The sequence below is a fragment of the Triticum dicoccoides genome, chromosome 5A (assembly GCF_002162155.2).
Source record: "Triticum dicoccoides isolate Atlit2015 ecotype Zavitan chromosome 5A, WEW_v2.0, whole genome shotgun sequence".
Taxonomy (NCBI): domain Eukaryota; kingdom Viridiplantae; phylum Streptophyta; class Magnoliopsida; order Poales; family Poaceae; genus Triticum; species Triticum dicoccoides.
This window is the reverse complement of record NC_041388.1, coordinates 663,884,302-663,902,815: the sequence shown is the minus strand read 5'-3', so window position 1 is coordinate 663,902,815 and position 18,514 is coordinate 663,884,302. Positions and strand designations below refer to the sequence as shown.

At 47.2% G+C, this 18,514-nt stretch overlaps 1 pseudogene; it reads left to right on the top strand.

Annotated features, from left to right (window-relative positions):
- Positions 1 to 18,514, top strand: part of LOC119300377 — a 35,279-nt pseudogene that overhangs the window by 832 nt on the left and 15,933 nt on the right.

Genomic DNA, 18,514 nt, shown 5'->3' with positions numbered 1-18,514 from the left:
TTCGTGGATACATGTTGTATTTGTACATAACCTAAATATTTCAGATAATTCCCTGTAGGATACTATATTGAGTTATGTATTGCAATGGAGGTCATATATCTATATTGCGTGTAGGACCCTATATATATGGAGTTAGGATAATTAATTGTGGTTAGAGGTCAAATGCGACTGGCAATCCATTCTAAATTTCTAGCTATGCACTTGTAGAAATACATAAACACTAGTTTTCATAACTCCGCAAGTAAACAAATTTCAGGATGGTCATACAACAAAAGAGTGCCGCTGCTTGTGTTCGAGTTCATGACAAACGGTAGCCTAGACCAACATCTCTTCCACAGAGGCGGCAACGACACCAGACAACGAAACACCAATGGCGCCATCCGGCAATGGGCAACCCGCTACGAGATCATCAGGGGCATAGCCACCGGCCTGCACTATGTGTCTATGTCCACCACGAGTACGAGCCCATGGTGCTCCACCGTGACATCAAGGCGAGCAACATCATGCTGGACTCGAGTTTCCAGGCCCGTCTTGGTAACTTTGGCCTGGCCTGCACCGTCTCTGTCGACAGGAACTCCGTCACCGGTGTGGGTGGCACATGGGGCTACATCGCGCCAGAGTACCCGGTTAGCCGCAAGGCGACGCGGCAGACTGATATCTATGCGCTTGGCGTGCTCATCCTTGAGGTTGTCACTGGGCTACGGGCATTGGCTGATCACGAGGTGGTGGATGACGATGACATGCATATCACCGATAGGGTGTGGCGCCTTCACCGTGAGGTGGATGACGTCTGCGGCACGGATGGTGAGAACGAGATGGGCGGCGCGTTTTGTGAGCCCGTCACCGCGCGGTGGTCGGTGTGGTTCGCCGCCGATCTGAAATTGGCGACGACCCCAAGTACCACCGGGGCGTGGTGGTGCTACACCCGCACACCACGACGGTGCGCCTCATCGACGAGCGCGGGTGCACGATTGATAGGCGATCGGGGGGCGGGTTCATGTTGGCCCCTGGGGCTATGGTTGCGTTCCCTTGTCATGTTGCGCACATCGAGAAGGACATCATCGGCGGGGATGGCATCTCGGGAGACGGCGAAGGAGGAAATGCGACCGGTGGGAGAGCAATTAAGGCGGAGGGGGGATTAAGATCAAAGAAATTCGCGCAGGTTATTCCCCTTCCCACTCTTCCTCTCCCGCACACCTCATCCACTGCTCTGTCTGCTCGAGCTCGCGGTGGAGATGGTGGAGATCAACGAAGAGAAGATGCAGAGGTTCGCGGGCAGGGATGCGCGCCTGCAGATCCGCCTGAGAGAGATCGGGTCCTGGTACTTGAGCAAGCACGAGATGTATGTGGAGGCGGAGGCGATTATGGAGAATCTGACGGAGGAGGAGGAGAGATCGCTGTTCAGGCGCGGAGGGTGCAAGCACCCGCTGCAGGTGCTACTGTGGGCGGCGGATCAGGCAGACTCGCCGGTGCGGGCGGTGGTGAGGAAGTGGGTGACCTTCACCATCTTCGCGACCGCGAACCTCGCGCCCCGCCATGAGGGAATCGGCGCTTCGCCCTCGAGAGGGGGTCCTGGCCCTCCCAGCTCCAGGGTCGGCCATGGCCCCGATCGAGATCCGCGAAGATCCGATGGATCAGGCGCCGCAGGAGGCGGCGGGGGCGTCGCGCCGCTCTGCTCGTCTCACCGCAGCACCATCAACCTCGGAGACTCCAGAGCCTCGTCGTTCAGCATGCCTCGCCGGGAACAGAGTCTGAGTCCTTCGCTGGATGGCAACCGCTTTTGGGTGCTAGCTAGTGAAGATTCAGATGACGTTTCTGACGAGGATCTCGCTAATTCAGGTATGATCTGCCCTTCTGTTCTTAAGTATCTGACACACACTTGCGATTGTGAGGGTGATCAGGGAGATATTGATACTCAGCATCGAATTAGACGAGTTAATCATAGATTGAAAAAGAGGATGAATACTTATGTTCAAAGCCTTTTGCTTAAAAATGAAAAAGTTGGGGATGAAAAAAAGAGAGGTGTAAATCAAAATGAATTCATTCACATTGATTCACCCAATTGGGGAAAGTTTCATAACCAAAAAATTGATATGACGTTGATAAGGATTAGGGATAAGATACCCAAGATATGGGATCTGCCCAGATTCCCTGAGTATTTGTCAGATATAGATACTGACTATGAGGGGTGTGAGGTTGATGATAATAGAATTGATAAGAGAGACATGATTCTCTGTGAAGAAATATTGGTTGATAGAAAAATTAGGGTGAACAATATCCCAGAAAATTTTATGCTGGAAGAAGTAATGGAGGAATGTCTAGATTATAAAAGTGGATACGAGTCAGGAGCAGAAAAGTTGCAGGTGGGATGGGGGGACAATGTGGGGAAAAAAAGGATGACCAGGTGGGCTCTAGAGGAAAGTGGCCCAGTAGTGGGATGTGCGAAAAAAGCCCAGCTACAGATAGTGGGAGAGTGGGCCTATATATAGGGGGGATCCCATCCTTCATCCCTGATCCAGATTTCCTCCACCTACCAAACCCTAGCAAACCCTCGACGGCGACTAACGAAGAAGAGGAAGAGGTGAAGAGAGATCTACTTTGGGAAGGAAAAAAAGCTATGGCTGGCAGACAAGAGGGTTGGAGGCCAATGCCTGGAAGAGGAACCAATCCAGGAGCGAGAGGTAATTTCTATGGCAGATCTGAGAGTTTTGGGAGAGGTTTCAATAGGCAAGAAGAGAGAGAGTTGGATGAATACGACTGGAGGAACAAAGAGGAGAGTTTCAGAGGAGGATCAAGGACCAATAGTAGTGGTTCTGGTGGGGATGGAAATTCCACCGGGAGTGGTAGAGTTGGAGACAATAAGTTTGGCAGATTTGCATCAGGCAGAGGTGGTAATTAACAGGAAAGATACCAGGCTGGGATGACTGAAAGCAGGCAGGAGAGTGGATCTGGGAAACACAAACATTGCATAGCTGGGGCGCAGGGAGGACCAGTTCAGTTGGCAGGAGGGTTTCACATGATGAGCAGCAGTGGTTTCCCTCAGCTAGTGCCAATGGGGATGGGGCTTGGGCAGTTTGGTTTCGTGCCACAAGAGCAAATGGCACAACAGTATCAGTTCCTCTTGTCCAATATGCCAAAACAGGAAACTCTGTAGCCACAAGTTGGTGCTAGGGTGGAGGGAGCTAAAGAGACAACTAAAAAGAAAAAGATAAGAAATCCCAAGGAACTTTTCTGTGTTAAATGCAAAGAACGGGGGCATGTAAAAAGTGACTGAAAAAATAAGGTCTTCTATGTGGTATGCCAGAGGCCATCTCATAATACTGAAGAATGCACCATTCTGAAACAGCCAAAACCAGTTGCCAAATATGTTGGATATAGAGCCAGGGGGCTGGGAGGTCTTCTGGTGCAGAACACCAAAGAGATTGTTGCTACAGAGCACATTAACTCCATGGCCTTGGTTACTGTACAGGAGGGACAACTGAATGACACCACAGTGGCCTATGGGTTTAGCAAAATGTTTGATTGGGGGTGGACTTGGAGAGCCAAGTTTCAGAGCCCAAAAACTTTCCTTAGGAGATTTCCTAACAAGGCCAAATTGGTGGAGTTGAAAAACTTTGGAAAATTCACTCTGCTTGGCACAGGGGCTATGGTGGAGGTTGACTTCTGGAGTCCAGATGATAAAGCAAAAGGGAAACTACATTCAGTTTGGATCAAGATGTGGGGTGTCCCTGTAGGGGAACGTAGCAATTCAAAAAAAATTCCTACGCACACGCAAGATCATGGTGATGCATAACAACGAGAGGGGAGAGTGTTGTCCATGTACCCTCGTAGACCGAAAGCGGAAGCGTGATGACAACGCGGTTGATGTAGTCGTACGTCTTCATGGCCCGACCGACCAAGCACCGAAACTACGGAACCTCTGAGTTCTAGCACACGTTCAGCTCAATGATGATCCCCGGACTCCGATCCAGCAGAATGTCGGGGAAGAGTTCCGTCAGCACGATGGCGTGGTGACGATCTTGATGTTCTACCATCGCAGGGCTTCGCCTAAGCACCGCTACAATATTATCGAGGATTATGATGGAGGGGGGCACCACACACGGCTAAGAGATCAATGATCAATTGTTGTGTCTGTGGGGTGCCCCCTGCCCCCGTATATAAAGGATCAAGGGGGGAGGCGGCCGGCCTAGGAGGAGGGCGCGCCAAGGGGGGAGTCCTACTCCCAGCGGGAGTAGGACTCCTCCTTCCCTTGTTGGAGTAGGAGAGAAGGAAAGAGGGGGAGAGGAACAAGGAAAAGGGGGCTGCACCCCTTGTCCAATTCGGACCAGAGGGGGGGGGGGTGCCTCCTTCCTTTTGGCCTCTCTCCTCTATCCCCGTATGGCCCAATAATGCCCATATACTCCCCGGCGAATTCCCGTAACTCTTCGGTACTCCGAAAAATGCCCGAATCACTTGGAACCTTTCCGATGTCCGAATATAGTCGTCCAATATATCGATCTTTACGTCTCGACCATCTCGAGACTCCTCGTCATGTCCCCGATCTCATCCGACACTCCGAACTCCTTAGGTACATCAAAACTCATAAACTCATAATATAACTGTCATCGAAACCTTAAGCGTGCGGACCCTACGGGTTCGAGAACAATGTAGACATGACCGAGACATGTCTTCGGTCAATAACCAATAGCGGAACCTGGATGCTCATATTGGCTCCCACATATTCTACGAAGATATTTATCGGTCAAACCGCATAACAACATACGTTGTTCCCTTTGTCATCGGTATGTTACTTGCCCGAGATTCGATCATCGGTATCTCAATACCTAGTTCAATCTCGTTACCGACAAGTCTCTTTACTTGTTCGTAATACATCATCCCGCAACTAACTCATTACTTGCAATGCTTGCAAGGCTTAAGTGATATGCATTACCGAGAGGGCCCAGAGATACCTCTCCGACAATCGGAGTGACAAATCCTAATCTCGAAATATGCCAACCCAACAAGTACCTCCGGAGACACCTGTAGAGCACCTTTATAATCACCCAGTTACGTTGTGATGTTTGGTAGCACACAAAGTGTTCCTCCGGTAAACAGGAGTTGCATAATCTCATAGTCATAGGAACATGTATAAGTCATGAAGAAAGCAATAGCAATAAACTAAACGATCAAGTGCTATGCTAACGGAATGGGTCAAGTCAATCACATCATTCTCCTAATGATGTGATCCCGTTAATCAAATGACAACTCATGTCTATGGTTAGGAAACATAACCATCTTTGATCAACGAGCTAGTCAAGTAGAGGCATACTAGTGACACTCTGTTTGTCTATGTATTCACACATGTATTATGTTTCTGGTTAATACAATTCTAGCATGAATAATAAACATTTATCATGATATAAGGAAATAAATAATAACTTTATAATTGCCTCTAGGGCATATTTCCTTCAGTCTCCCACTTGCACTAGAGTCAATAATCTAGTTCACATTGCCATGTGATTTAATACCAATAGTTCACATCACCATGCGATTAACACCCACAGTTCACATTGACATGTGACCAACACCCAAAGGGTTTACTAGAGTCAATAATCTAGTTCACATTGCTATGTGATTAACACCCAGAGAGTACTAAGGTGTGATCATTTTTTGCTTGTGAGAGAAGTTTAGTCAACGGGCCTGCCACATTCAGATCCGTAAGTATTTTGCAAATTTCTATGTCAACAATGTTCTGCACGGAGCTACTTTAGTTAATTGATCCCACTTTCGATATGTGTCCAGATTGAGACTTTGAGTCATCTGGATCAGTGTCAAAACTTGCATCGACGTAACCCTTTACGACGAACCTTTTGTCACCTCCATAATCGAGAAACATATCCTTATTCCACTAAGGATAATTTTGACCAATGTCCAGTCATCTACTCCTAGATCACTATTGCACCACCTTGCCAAACACAAGGCAGGGTATACAATAGGTCTGGTACACAGCATGCATACTTTATAGAACCTATGGCTAAGGCATAGGGAATGACTTTCATTCTCTCTCTATCTTCTGCCGTGGTCGGGTTTTGAGTCTTACTCAGTTTCACACCTTGTAACACAGGCAAGAACTCTTTCTTTGACTGTTCCATTTTGAACTACTTCAAAATCTTGTCAAGGTATGTACTCATTGAAAAACTTATCAAGCGTCTTGATCTATCTCTATAGATCTTGATGCTCAATATGTAAGCAGCTTCACCGAGGTCTTTCTTTGAAAAACTCCTTTCAAACATTCCTTTATGCTTTGCAGCATAATTCTACATTTATCTCCAATCAACAATATGTCATTCACATATACTTATCAGAAATGTTGTAGTGCTCCCACTCACTTTCTTGTAACTACAGGCTTCACCGCAAGTCTGTATAAAACTATATGCTTTGGTCAACTTATCAAAGCGTATATTCCAACTCTGAGATGCTTGCACCAGTCCATAGATGGATCGCTGGAGCTTGCATATTTTGTTAGTACCTTTAGGATTGACAAAACCTTCTGGTTGCATCATATACAACTCTTCTTTAATAAATCCATTAAGGGATGCAGTTTTGTTTATCCATTTGCCAGATTTCATAAAATGCGGCAATTGCTAACATGATTCGGACAGACTTAAGCATAGATACGAGTAAGAAACTCTCATCGTAGTCAACACCTTGAACTTGTCGAAAAATCTTTTTGCGACAATTCTAGCTTTGTAGATAGTAACACTACTATCAACGTCCGTCTTCCTCTTGAAGATCCATTTAATCTCAATGGCTCGCCAATCTTTGGGCAAGTCAATCAAAGTCCATACTTTGTTCTTATACATGGATCTCATCTCAGATTTCATGGCCTCGAGCCATTTCGCGGAATCTGGGCTCATCATCACTTCCTCATAGTTTGTAGGTTCGTCATGATCAAGTAACATGACCTCCAGAACATGATTACCGTACCACTCTGGTGCGGATTTCACTCTGGTTTACCTACGAGGTTCGGTAGTAACTTGATCTGAAGTTACATGATCATCATCATTAGCTTCCTCACTAATTGGTGTAGTAGTCACAGAAACAGATTTCTGTGATGAACTACTTTCCAATAAGGGAGCAGGTACAGTTACCTCATCAAGTTCTACTTTCCTCCCACTCACTTCTTTCGAGAGAAACTCCTTCTCTAGAAAGGATCCATTCTCAGCAATGAATATCTTGCCTTCGGATCTGTGATAGAAGGTGTACCCAACATTTTCTTTTGGGTATCCTATGAAGATGCACTTCTCCGATTTGGGTTTGAGCTTATCAGGTTGAAACATTTTCACATAAGCATTGCAACCTCAAACTTTAAGAAACGACAACTTAGGTTTCTTGCCAAACCATAGTTCATATGGTGCCATCTCAACGGATTTAGATGGTGCCTATTTAATGTGAATGTAGCTGTCTCTAATGCATAACCCCAAAACGATAGCGGTAAATCTGTAAGAGACATCATAGATCGCACCATATCTAATAAAGTACGGTTACGATGTTCGGACACACCATTACTGTCGTGGTTTTGTCACGGCAGATGTCCTAGAGAAAGGACTTAGTCGTGGAGCCATCGCGACGGGTTAGCTTGAAGGGGTTAAAGCGGACAAAGGGACGCAAGAGAGTTTATACTCGGCCCCTTCGATGAAGGTAAAAGCCTACGTCTAGTTGTGATGGAATTGATGGGGTTTCGATGACCAGGGAGCAAACAAGCTTCGCCTATGTCTCGAGTTGTTGTCTGTTGTCCTTGAACCGCCGCCGGGTCGTCCCCTTATATACACGGGTGACGCCCGTCGGTTCACAGAGTCCCAATACCGGCTCATAGATGTGTCCGGTTTGGTCTCTACTTATTCCTAACTTACAATACAAGTTAAATACCAACACCGGTTTACGACTACAGGCCTTGAATCGACTGTGGGCCTTGAGCTATCATCTGCCTTCTTGGGCTTTAACATACTTAACTACTGACGAAGTTAACCCGGCCCAGATAGGCCGGTTTACGCTCAGTAGTGATATCCCCAACATTAGGCCCCAGATTGATTTGAACATGTTCATGTCAATCCTTTAGCAAAAATCTTCATCTTCAATATCTTCTTGTAGTTTGTTGAACCGCCGTGATGTCATCTTCTCTGGTTGTTGTAAACCGGCGTGACATCACCTGTTATAAAGGACCTTAATAGGTCTGCGACAATTAAGGCGACATCTTCGTTTCCATACCCACGGTCCCTTGATTTTCGCGCCTGACTCCTGTCCCTTGCCTTATAAATAGGACCGAAGGGTCATTTCTTTTTCCCCTCCGTGCCCTTGTGCTTCGTCCTCCTCGCGTCGCCCAGCTTCGGAGCTATGCCGCCACCGTCAACCTCTGCATCAACCTTGGCCGCTGCATCAACATGGGCGCACCAGAGCACCGCGGCAACCTTCCGCGTCTTTCTCATCTCCAGTAAGTCTTCTGTTCTTTTCAACACAGATCTGCTCTAGGGTTTCATGTTCTTCTAGTGTTCATCGCCTGTTTCGTGTTCATACGATAACTCCTAGATGCATCTGTGAATCCTTACTCTGTGTAGCGGTAGTTTTTAGCATCCGCCTTCAGTTTCATGCCTCAAGACCATAGATCTATATGTATATCTACCCATTGATTCAGTACTGTTCTTTTTTGAACCTTGAATATTTTCCTTATTTTCTGAACTTGCTTCAGATCCGTCGCTGTAGAGAAGTCTTATGAAATCTGTTTCTGTAAACTTACTCATCTGCTTAAATGTTTAGACCAGGCGGTTTAACTTTGTAGAAAAAATTGCCAAACCGGTATATACCATTAGTCCCCTTGTTGAACCGCCAGATGTTGTTGCTTCATAAAACTCCGGGTTAGATAGATATGTCTCCGGTTTAACATTGCACATACCAATGTACCTTAATCAATGCATTTTTGAACCGGGATCACCTACCTTGTAGATTTCATCATGGCCAAGCAAGTATATGAGTGCAACTGGGTTCCTTCTCGCGTCACAGAGGCTCAACTAGACGATTTAGTCCTGATCGGCGCCTTAGGCAACAAAGATACCATCCATTGGAGGGCTCCTGGCAAAGAATGCCCTCCCACACCTCAAGAAGGAGAGGTCGTCGTTGTCGTAGATCACTTAGCTCGGGGCTTTAAGCCGCCCGGTTCTAAATTTTACCAGGACGTTTTAGCCGATTTTCAACTCCACCCACAAGACACTAGTCCCAACTCTGTTACAAACATGTGTCACTTCCAAGTGCTCTGTGAGTCGTTCTTTCAAGAGGAGCCCACAGTGGAGTTGTTCAGAGACTGTTTCCATCTAAACCGCCGTACTGAGTTTTCTGATGGTTCCAATACGGAATTGGGCGGTGTGGCGATTCAGAAAAGGAAAGAGGTCACATACCCTCATGCCAAGCTGCATAGCCACCCCAAAGAGTGGAATCAAACATGGTTCTATTGCAAAGACATCTCCCCTGCTGGTGAAAATCCTTTGCCTGGCTTTCGTCCGGAGCGGCTTAGCAATGCACACCCCTTTCCACAAACGTTGACTGCCAAGGAGAGAAGCAAATACGCTCCTCAACTGTCCAAGCTCAGAGCCTTTATGGCCAATGGTTTAACAGGGGTTGATCTCGCTCGCTGTTGGATATCATGGAGCATACTACCCCTTAGTCAGCGCTCCGGTTTGATGTGCGAGTATACTGGCAGTGTTGATGACCCACTGCGACATGCTAACATCTAGCTCACCAACGAAGAAATCACAGAGGCTGTGAACAAGATGCTGAATGAACCGGAACACATCTGTGCTAAAACCGTCCTGCTTCCCTTCTGTGCCACCAACAAACCGCCAGCTGTAAGAGTTTGATTTTTCTTTTTGCTGAACCTGTTATTGATATATCTGGTCATTGTTTAATATTAGTGTCTGTGTAACCAGGGCAATGATCCGTTTTGGAGCAAGAAATTGCCGCAGGAGAAACCAGAAAAACCAGACAAACCGGAAAGATCAACCCGGCAAAAGACTAAAGCTGTGAAGAAGACTGCCCACAGGAAAAGAACCACTGCATCCTCTAATCCGGCCCCTGATGATGATGTGGATAATCCGGACCTTGAGGTAGGGCTTGACTCACTTGGCTTATTTTTCATGCATCTTATTGATGGTGATATTTGTCAGGATGATGCCGAAGCCAGCCATGCTGATGCTGCAGAGGTAATTATTCTCTCTTCCGATTCAGAACCTTTGCCTTCACTAAAAATCCGTCAGGAAAACCGGAAAGTTAAATTTTCTCATCCTCTTGCTTACTTGGATCCCAAATTTCTTATGAAGACCCAACAGCACGAAGCTCGCCGCACAACCCGGCACAGCGGCCAGGTAATTACCTCCACCGGTTTACCGAACAGTCCGGTTCAGAAACGCCGTTCAGAGGTCTCTAATTGGCTTGTCAGTGCTTGTCCTAAAGCGGGCTGTTTTTGTGAACCTCTTAATCCATCTGACTCCGATTATCAGGTTACTTCCCACTCATCCTCTGGCGAGTCATCGGCTACTCAGCTGCCACCGCTCAAAATAGTGCTTGGGTAAGCCATACTTATCTTAATATGTCCGGTACATCATCTTGGAACATATGATGTATTTGGCTTTGTTATTCCTTTCAGGGCCAAGCCTAGGCCGAGCAAAAAAGCTCGCCTGGATAAAGCGGCCGAGGAGGATGCCGTCCCTGAACCGGGCAAAACACCAGATCTTGAAGCAGCTATTCCTGAAGACATGCCCAATGATCCACCGTAGCGAGATGACGATCTTATTGCTGAAGAGAGGCCTATTGATACCTCAAGTCCTATCAACCAGCCCACAAGCCCCATCCGGATTGAGAAATCCACCAATCCAACAAAGCCTACTGATAAGCCAATGACCCTAGTTCAAACCGGTGATGCCAAGGATGATGAGGTTGTCATTACTGGCATTGGTCGCACAGAGCCAGGCAATCCTATCGCTTTGTCTAAACATACTACCAAGGAAGAATTTGCTGCCTTTGGCAAAGGCAAGTGGAATGTTGATCTGGCGACTTACGCTGCTCTGAACGCCCAAGACATCCATTCCGGCTATCTGAACCGGCTGTATACCAGTCGTGACTATGAAGCCGGTCTGGTTAACATGATGGAAGATAAATATGAGGTAACTTCCATATGCTCTTTCCTGCTTGTATGCTTCAATTCTTGCTGACTCTCCTAGCCCCCAAGGGCCGGTTTGTAATCTTCTTTCAAACCGGGACTTACTAATATAAATCTTAAAGCCTCGAAATTTGCTGATGTAGCCCCCAAGGGCTGGTTCAACTTATTGTAGTTAAACCGGGACTTAAGTAATTAATATCTCCGTATCAGAACTTTTTTGAACAAATAGCCATCAGCCCCCAAGTGCCAAGTTGAATACTTGTATTGAGCTTGGGACCTTGTAATCAATTGAAAGATGATGATCAAATAGGCATTAGCCCCCAAGCACCAAGTGCATAACTTGTTATGTGGTTGGTGCTTCAATTCTTGCACTGCTTGCTGAATCATATAACTGTCTGTATGCAGGCTAAGCTGAAGACAAAAGAGACCCAAATCGCCGATCTCCAAGGAAATCTGAAGTACCAACAGACTGAAACCTCAAAAGCAAAAGAGGAGTTGATCAGCGCCTTAAGCATCATGGAACAACTTAAGAAGGATTTCAAGAAGGAGCGGGCGGATTGGGCTACTGAAAAATCCGCTTTAACCAAACGAGCAGAAGACGCCGAGGCTGCACTAAAACCGGTGGTGGATGAACTGACCAGCATAAAGCGGCACGTGCATGCCATGACCGCTGCTATCTTTGGTAAGCCGATTTGATTTTTGAATTGATTCTGCCGTCTTACAGAGCTACCGGTTTGTTAACCCTTGGTGATATTTCAGGGACACGCATTGGTCACTTTTGGTCAGATATGCGGAAGAAATTGAAAGCCACCTACACGTTGATCGAACAACTGTACACTGGTGCACAACGGATCATCTGTACTGCATCCCACAACAAGCCGGCTCCCACTTTGATTCAGGACACTCTGATGAAACTGTCGGTGCTTCCTGCCCGGGTTGAAGAGCTGAAGAAATCTGCTGCTCGAACCGGTGCGATCAATGCCTTAATCCGGGCAAAAGCTTGGGTGCCGGATTTTGACCCTATTGAAGCGGCTCAGGGCTATCGCAGCTTGAAGGAAGACGGGTCAAAGTTTAGTGAAGTGGATCTGCGAGCAATAAACCGGGAGGTGCGTCAGCTAGCTTGTCAATTGGCTGAAGAAGCAGACTTGTCTCATTATCAAGCCTAATATGACAATCAAAACAAGCGAGTAGCTGCATCAATTCATGAAGCGGAAAATCTTATCCCTCCAATCCGTAAGCATACTTACGCTCCCGATATTGACCCGTCGTTGCTGATCCATGATGAAGCTGTCTTTCAAGCATTAATGGGAATCGACTGGACAACTGTTGATTTCCAGCCGCTGGGTAGAGAAACTGAAGCTGATGCGGCGCGGGATGACCCACAACCATCAGGCCGGGCTGGTGACCAAGCTTGAACCGGAAGCCGGTTTAAAACTGCTTCTCCCTTGCGAAAAACAATGATCTTATTGTGGGCACCGTGTTGCCTTGTAATAGGCTAGCTGATACTTTTGATGCTGATATGCCTTCGTGCATAATTACTACAACTTGCTCTTCCTTTGGGTGATGAACTTTCCAAAGTACTTTCTGCAATAAAAACCTTAAAGTGCCACCGCGGTTGTACCGTCAGGCGGAATATGATGTCTGCATACATGAAATCAAAACATCCGAAATTTTTAAGTATATGACCAAATTTTGAGATACATAATACCTGCCATCATTGGACGTGAAGTTGGCTTGGCCAATCTTGAAGCGAAGTTTTATAAACCCACACTGTTGGAGGAGATAGCAGCTCCTGTATATATATGATGCCGGTTTACCATGTAAACCATGCCGGGTTATAATAACACCGTGTTACTCCGTAATAGGATGTTAACAAAAAATCAAACCGAGCAAATAGTCTCCGGATTAAAATGGACCGTGTTCCGTCAATTGACAGTTTGAACCGGCTTAAAACTTTGTTGGTTTAAAAAAGGCAATAAAAAGAAAGAAATATCTTTCAAAGAAAAATGTGAAGCAAAGGCAATGACAAAACCGTTTGCAAAAAGAGGCTTATTTGAGCTGATCAGATGGCATTACCATGGTCGGACACGACCAAGCTCCCGATAGGTGTAGCTATGGTTCAAGTCAGCAGGTCCCCAAATGAAACCGTGGCATTTATGCCGATCAAGTGGCATGGCAATGGTTCGGGTTCGACCAAGCCCCCAAGTGATTCTGTGGCCTTAGGCCGATCAAGAGGCATGACTGGTTCAGACGTGACCAAGTCCCCAAGTGATCTGGTGGCTCTCGCCTATCAAGAGGTACTGCATTGGTTCGGACACGACCAAGCCCCCAAGTGATATAACATGATGATTTTGAAAAGCTAACTCAAGGGGTAAACCGGAGGCCGCTTTAGAACAACTCCGTCTAACCACACATGATGTAAAAGAACAGATACCCCGCTTTAGCTGAGGTTCCGGTTTATTATATTTAATCATAATATATACATCATCGTAATATGTACATAAGTGGAGCCAATGGCTCAGGTATAGTAAGGCCGAAGATGAGCTATGTTCCATGGCCTGTTGGTCTCTTCCTCTGATGTACGTGAGTATTTATGCTCTCGAATATCGATCGGATAGTATGACCTGTTGTGCAGATTCTTGCTGACCACAAAAGGTCCCTCCCAAGGTGGGGATAGCTTATGCATATCAGTCTGGTCTTGGATGAGCCGAAGCACCAAATCTCCCTCTTGAAAGGTTCTCGTTTTAACTCGGCGACTGTGATAACGACGAAGATCCTGTTGGTAAATCGCTGAGCGAGCAGCTGCTATGTCACGCTCTTCATCCAACCGGTCCAAAGCATCTTGCCGTGCTGTCTTGTTGTCCGCTTCAACATAAGCCGTCACATGAGGTGAATCATGACGGATATCACTAGGGAGAACCGCCTCCGCTTCATAGACCATGAAGAATGGTGTGTATCCTGTTGATCTGTTGGGTGTGGTATTGATGCTCCATAACACAGATGGTAATTCTTCTACCCAACAATCCGGTATTCTCTGCAAAGGAACCATAAGCCGGGGCTTGATGCCTCTCAAAATCTCTTGATTAGCCCTTTCTGCTTGACCATTGGACTGTGGGTGTGCCACTGATGAAACGTCAAGCTGGATGTGCTCCCGTTCGTAGAACTCCTTCATGGCACCCTTGGACAAATTGGTACCATTATCTGTGATGATACTGTGTGGAAAGACAAACCGGAAAATCACTTTTTTGATAAACTAAACCGCCGTGGCCGCATCACACTTGCTAACCGGTTCTGCCTCCACCCACTTTGTGAACTTGTCAACCGCCACCAGGAGGTGGGTCTTCTTATCTTTGGACCTTTTGAAAGGCCCAACCATATCCAGCCCCCAAGTCACAAATGCCCAAGTAATTGGAATCATTCTCAATCCTTGAGCCGGCACATGAGCACATCTTGAAAACTTTTGGCAACCGTCACATCGTCTGACCAGATACAACGCATCAGCATGAGCAGTTAACCAATAGAAGCCATGGCGAAACACTTTAGCTACCAAAGATTTTGAACCGGCATGGTGACCACAATCTCCTTCGTGGATCTCACGCAAAATTTCACAGCCTTCTTCAGGAGACACACAGCGTTGAAACGCCCCTGATATACTGCAATGATGCAACTCGCCATTGACAATAGTCATGGACTTGGACCGCCGGACTATCTGTCGGGCCAGAATATCATCCTCTGGTAACTCGCCTCGGTTCATGTACGCTAGGTAAGGAAGCGTCCAATCCGGAATTACATGAAGAGCTGCCACCAATTGAGCCTCCGGATTAGGAATAGCCAAATCCGCTTCACCAGGGAGCTTGACCGACGGGTTGTGCAGCACATCCAGAAAAACATTGGGCGGGACCGGTTTGCGCTGAGAGCCCAGCCGGGTTAAAGCGTCCGCCGCTTCATTCTTTCATCGGTCCACGTGGTCCACCTGATAGCCTTTAAAATGACCTGCAACAATATCCACCTCACGATGATATGCTGCATGAGTGGGTCCAAGTGCCAGCCACTTGTTGAGCCACGAGGTCCGAGTCACCGAAGCACTTAACTCGACTTAGGTTCATCTCCTCAGCCATCCGGAGACCATGGAGCAAGGCTTCGTACTCAGCTGCATTGTTAGTACAAGGAAACATTAAGCAGAGAACGTAACAAAACTTATCACCTCGTGGGGAAGTTAATACGACTCCAGCCCCCGAGCCTTCCAATTGCCTGGATCCGTCAAAATGGATGGTCCAATATGTGTGATCCGGCTTTTCCTCAGGTGCTTGCATTTCCATCCAATCATTGATGAAATTAACCAGTGCTTGAGACTTCACCGCCGTCCGAGGCACATACTTCAATCTGTGCGGCCCAAGCTCTATAGCCCACTTGGCAATCCGGCCAGTCGCTTCCCGGTTCTGGATGATATCTCCCAAAGGAGCAGAACTAACCACCATAATTGGGTGCCCTTGGAAGTATTGCTTAAGCTTCCGGCTTGCCATAAAAACTCCGTACACCAGCTTCTGCCAATGCGGATACCTTTGCTTGGACTCAATGAGTACCTCGCTGATATAATAGACCGAACGTTGAACCGAATGCTCCTTACCTGCCTCCTTTTGCTCCACCACAATAGCCACGCTGACCGCACGAGCATTAGCAGCAACATATAGCAGTAACGGCTCCTTGTCAATAGGAGCGGCGAGCACAGGCGGATTGGCCAATTGCCGCTTTAAGTCCTCAAATGCTTCATCAGCAGCAGAACTCCAGACGAACTGGTCCGTCTTCTTCAACATCTGATACAAAGGGATTGCCTTCTCACCAAGGCGGCTGATAAACCGGCTTAACGCGGCAACCCGGCCTGCCAGGCGTTGAACATCATTGATACACTTCGGTTTAGCCAGGGAGGTGATGGCTGTGATCTTCTCCGGATTAGACTCAATTCCCCTGTTGGACACCAGACCAATAACTTGCCCGCCGGTACACCAAAGACACACTTGTCCAGATTAAGCATCATCTTGTACGTCCTTAGGTTATCAAAGGTTTCCTTCAAATCGTCAACCAGAGTCTCCTTCTCCCTGGACTTAACCACGATATCATCCATGTAAGCATGGACATTACGGCCAATCTGCTTAAGAAGACAATTTTGTACACACCGTTGATAAGTTGCCTGGGCACTTTTGAGCCCAAAGGGCATAGACACATAGCAGAAGGCTCCAAAGGGAGTTATGAATGCCGTCTTCTCCTGGTCCTTAACTGCCATTTTGATCTGATGATAGCTAGAATATGCATCCAAAAAACTTAAACGCTCACAACCCGCCGTAGCATCAATGATTTGATCAATATGGGGGAGGGCAAAAGGATCTGCTGGACAGGCCTTATTAAGATCTGTGTAATCCACACACATGCGCCAGGTGCTGTTTTTCTTAAGGACTAGCACCGGATTGGCAAGCCACTCAGGGTGAAAAACTTCAACAATAAAACCAGCTGCTAAGAGCCTGGCTACCTCTTCTCCAATCGCCTTGTGTCTTTCTTCGTTAAACCGGCGGAGGAACTGTTTCACCGGTTTGTATTTAGGATCCACATTAAGGGTGTGCTCAGCGAGTTGCCTCGATACACCTAGCATGTCAGAGGGCTTCCATGCAAAAATGTCCCAATTCTCACGGATGAACTCAATGAGCGCGCTTTCCTATTTCGGATCCAAGTTGGCACTGATGCTGAACTGCTTGGACGAATCGCCAGGTACGAAGTCAACAAGCTTAGTTTCTGCTGCCGATTTGAACTTCAGGGCCGGATCATGCTCCGTAGTTGGCTTTTTTAATGGAGTAATGTCCGCCGGATCAACACTGTCCTTATAATACTTCAGCTCCTCAGTGGCACAAACCGACTCTGCGTAAGCCGCATCTCCTTCCTCGCACTCCAAAGCGATTTTACGGCTTCCGTGAACCGTTATTGTCCCCTTGTAACCCGGCATCTTGAGCTGCAAATACACATAGCAGGGCCGTGCCATAAACTTGGCGTAGGCCGGTCGCCCAAACAGGGCGTGATATGGACTTTGGATTTTCACCACTTCAAATGTCAATGTCTCCGACCTGGAATCATGATCATCTCCAAAGGCCACTTCCAGAGCTATCTTACCAACAGGATATGCTGACTTGCCAGGTACTACACCGTGGAACACCGTATTAGACGGTTTGAGATTTTTATCTGTTAGTCCCATACGACGGAAGGTCTCATAGTATAAGATATTAATGATGTCCCTCCATCCATGAGCACTTTGGTGAACTTGTAACCTCCCACCTGAGGTGCCACCACCAGAGCCAACTGACCCGGATTATCAACCTGGGGAGGATGATCCTCTCTGCTCCATATGATTGGTTGTTCAGACCGGCGTAGATAACGGGGCACGGCCGATTCAACAGAGTTGACTGCCCACCTCTGAACCTTCCGGTCTCGCTTGTCCAAGCTAGTGGTGAAGACATGGTACTGCCCACTATTCAACTGCTTTGGGTTGCTCTGGTAACCTGACTGTTGCTGTTGCTGGTTATAACCAACCTGGTTGTTCTGATTATTTTGATTATTATGTCCGCCTGGATTACCATTAAATCCTGAACCGGAATTTCCTCCACCGTAACCCGGCCCGGATCCTGAGCCACCATCGGAGCCGTGATCATACCGGAAAGCATTAGAATTCTTGAACTCCTGCATAATAAAGCAATCCTTCCAAAGGTGGTTTGCTGGCACCTCCTTCATCCCATGTCTTGGACAGGGCTGGCTCAGTAGATAATTTAGGCGATCCGGGTTAGGGTTGGGTGCCGCACTGCGATTTTTTGGTTTACCCTTGCGTCGCTGGCCATTGTCCTGCGCATTGGTATTAGCCACAAAGTCCATGTTACCATCCACTTTACGCTTGCCTCCACCACCATTGCCTGCCCATTGATGCTGCTGACCTTTGGAGTTGTTGTTCCTCTTTCCCTTCCCTGCCTTGTCATCATCAGATTCGGGATCCTTGGTACTATCAGAATCAGCATACTTTACCAAAGCAGCCATGAGGGTCCCCATGTCAGTGCAATGGCGCTTCATCCGTCCCAACTTCAGCTTTAGGGGCCCAAACCGGCAGTTGCCTTCTAGGGTTAAGACTGCAGTGTCAGCGTTGATGCGGTCTGATGAATGCAACACTTGTGAGACCCGGCGCACCCAATGAGTCGTCGATTCTCCTTCCTCCTGGACACAGGCAGCTAAGTCTACTATCGACATGGGCTGCTTACAGGTATCCTTGAAATTATTGATAAACCGGGCTCGTAATTGGGC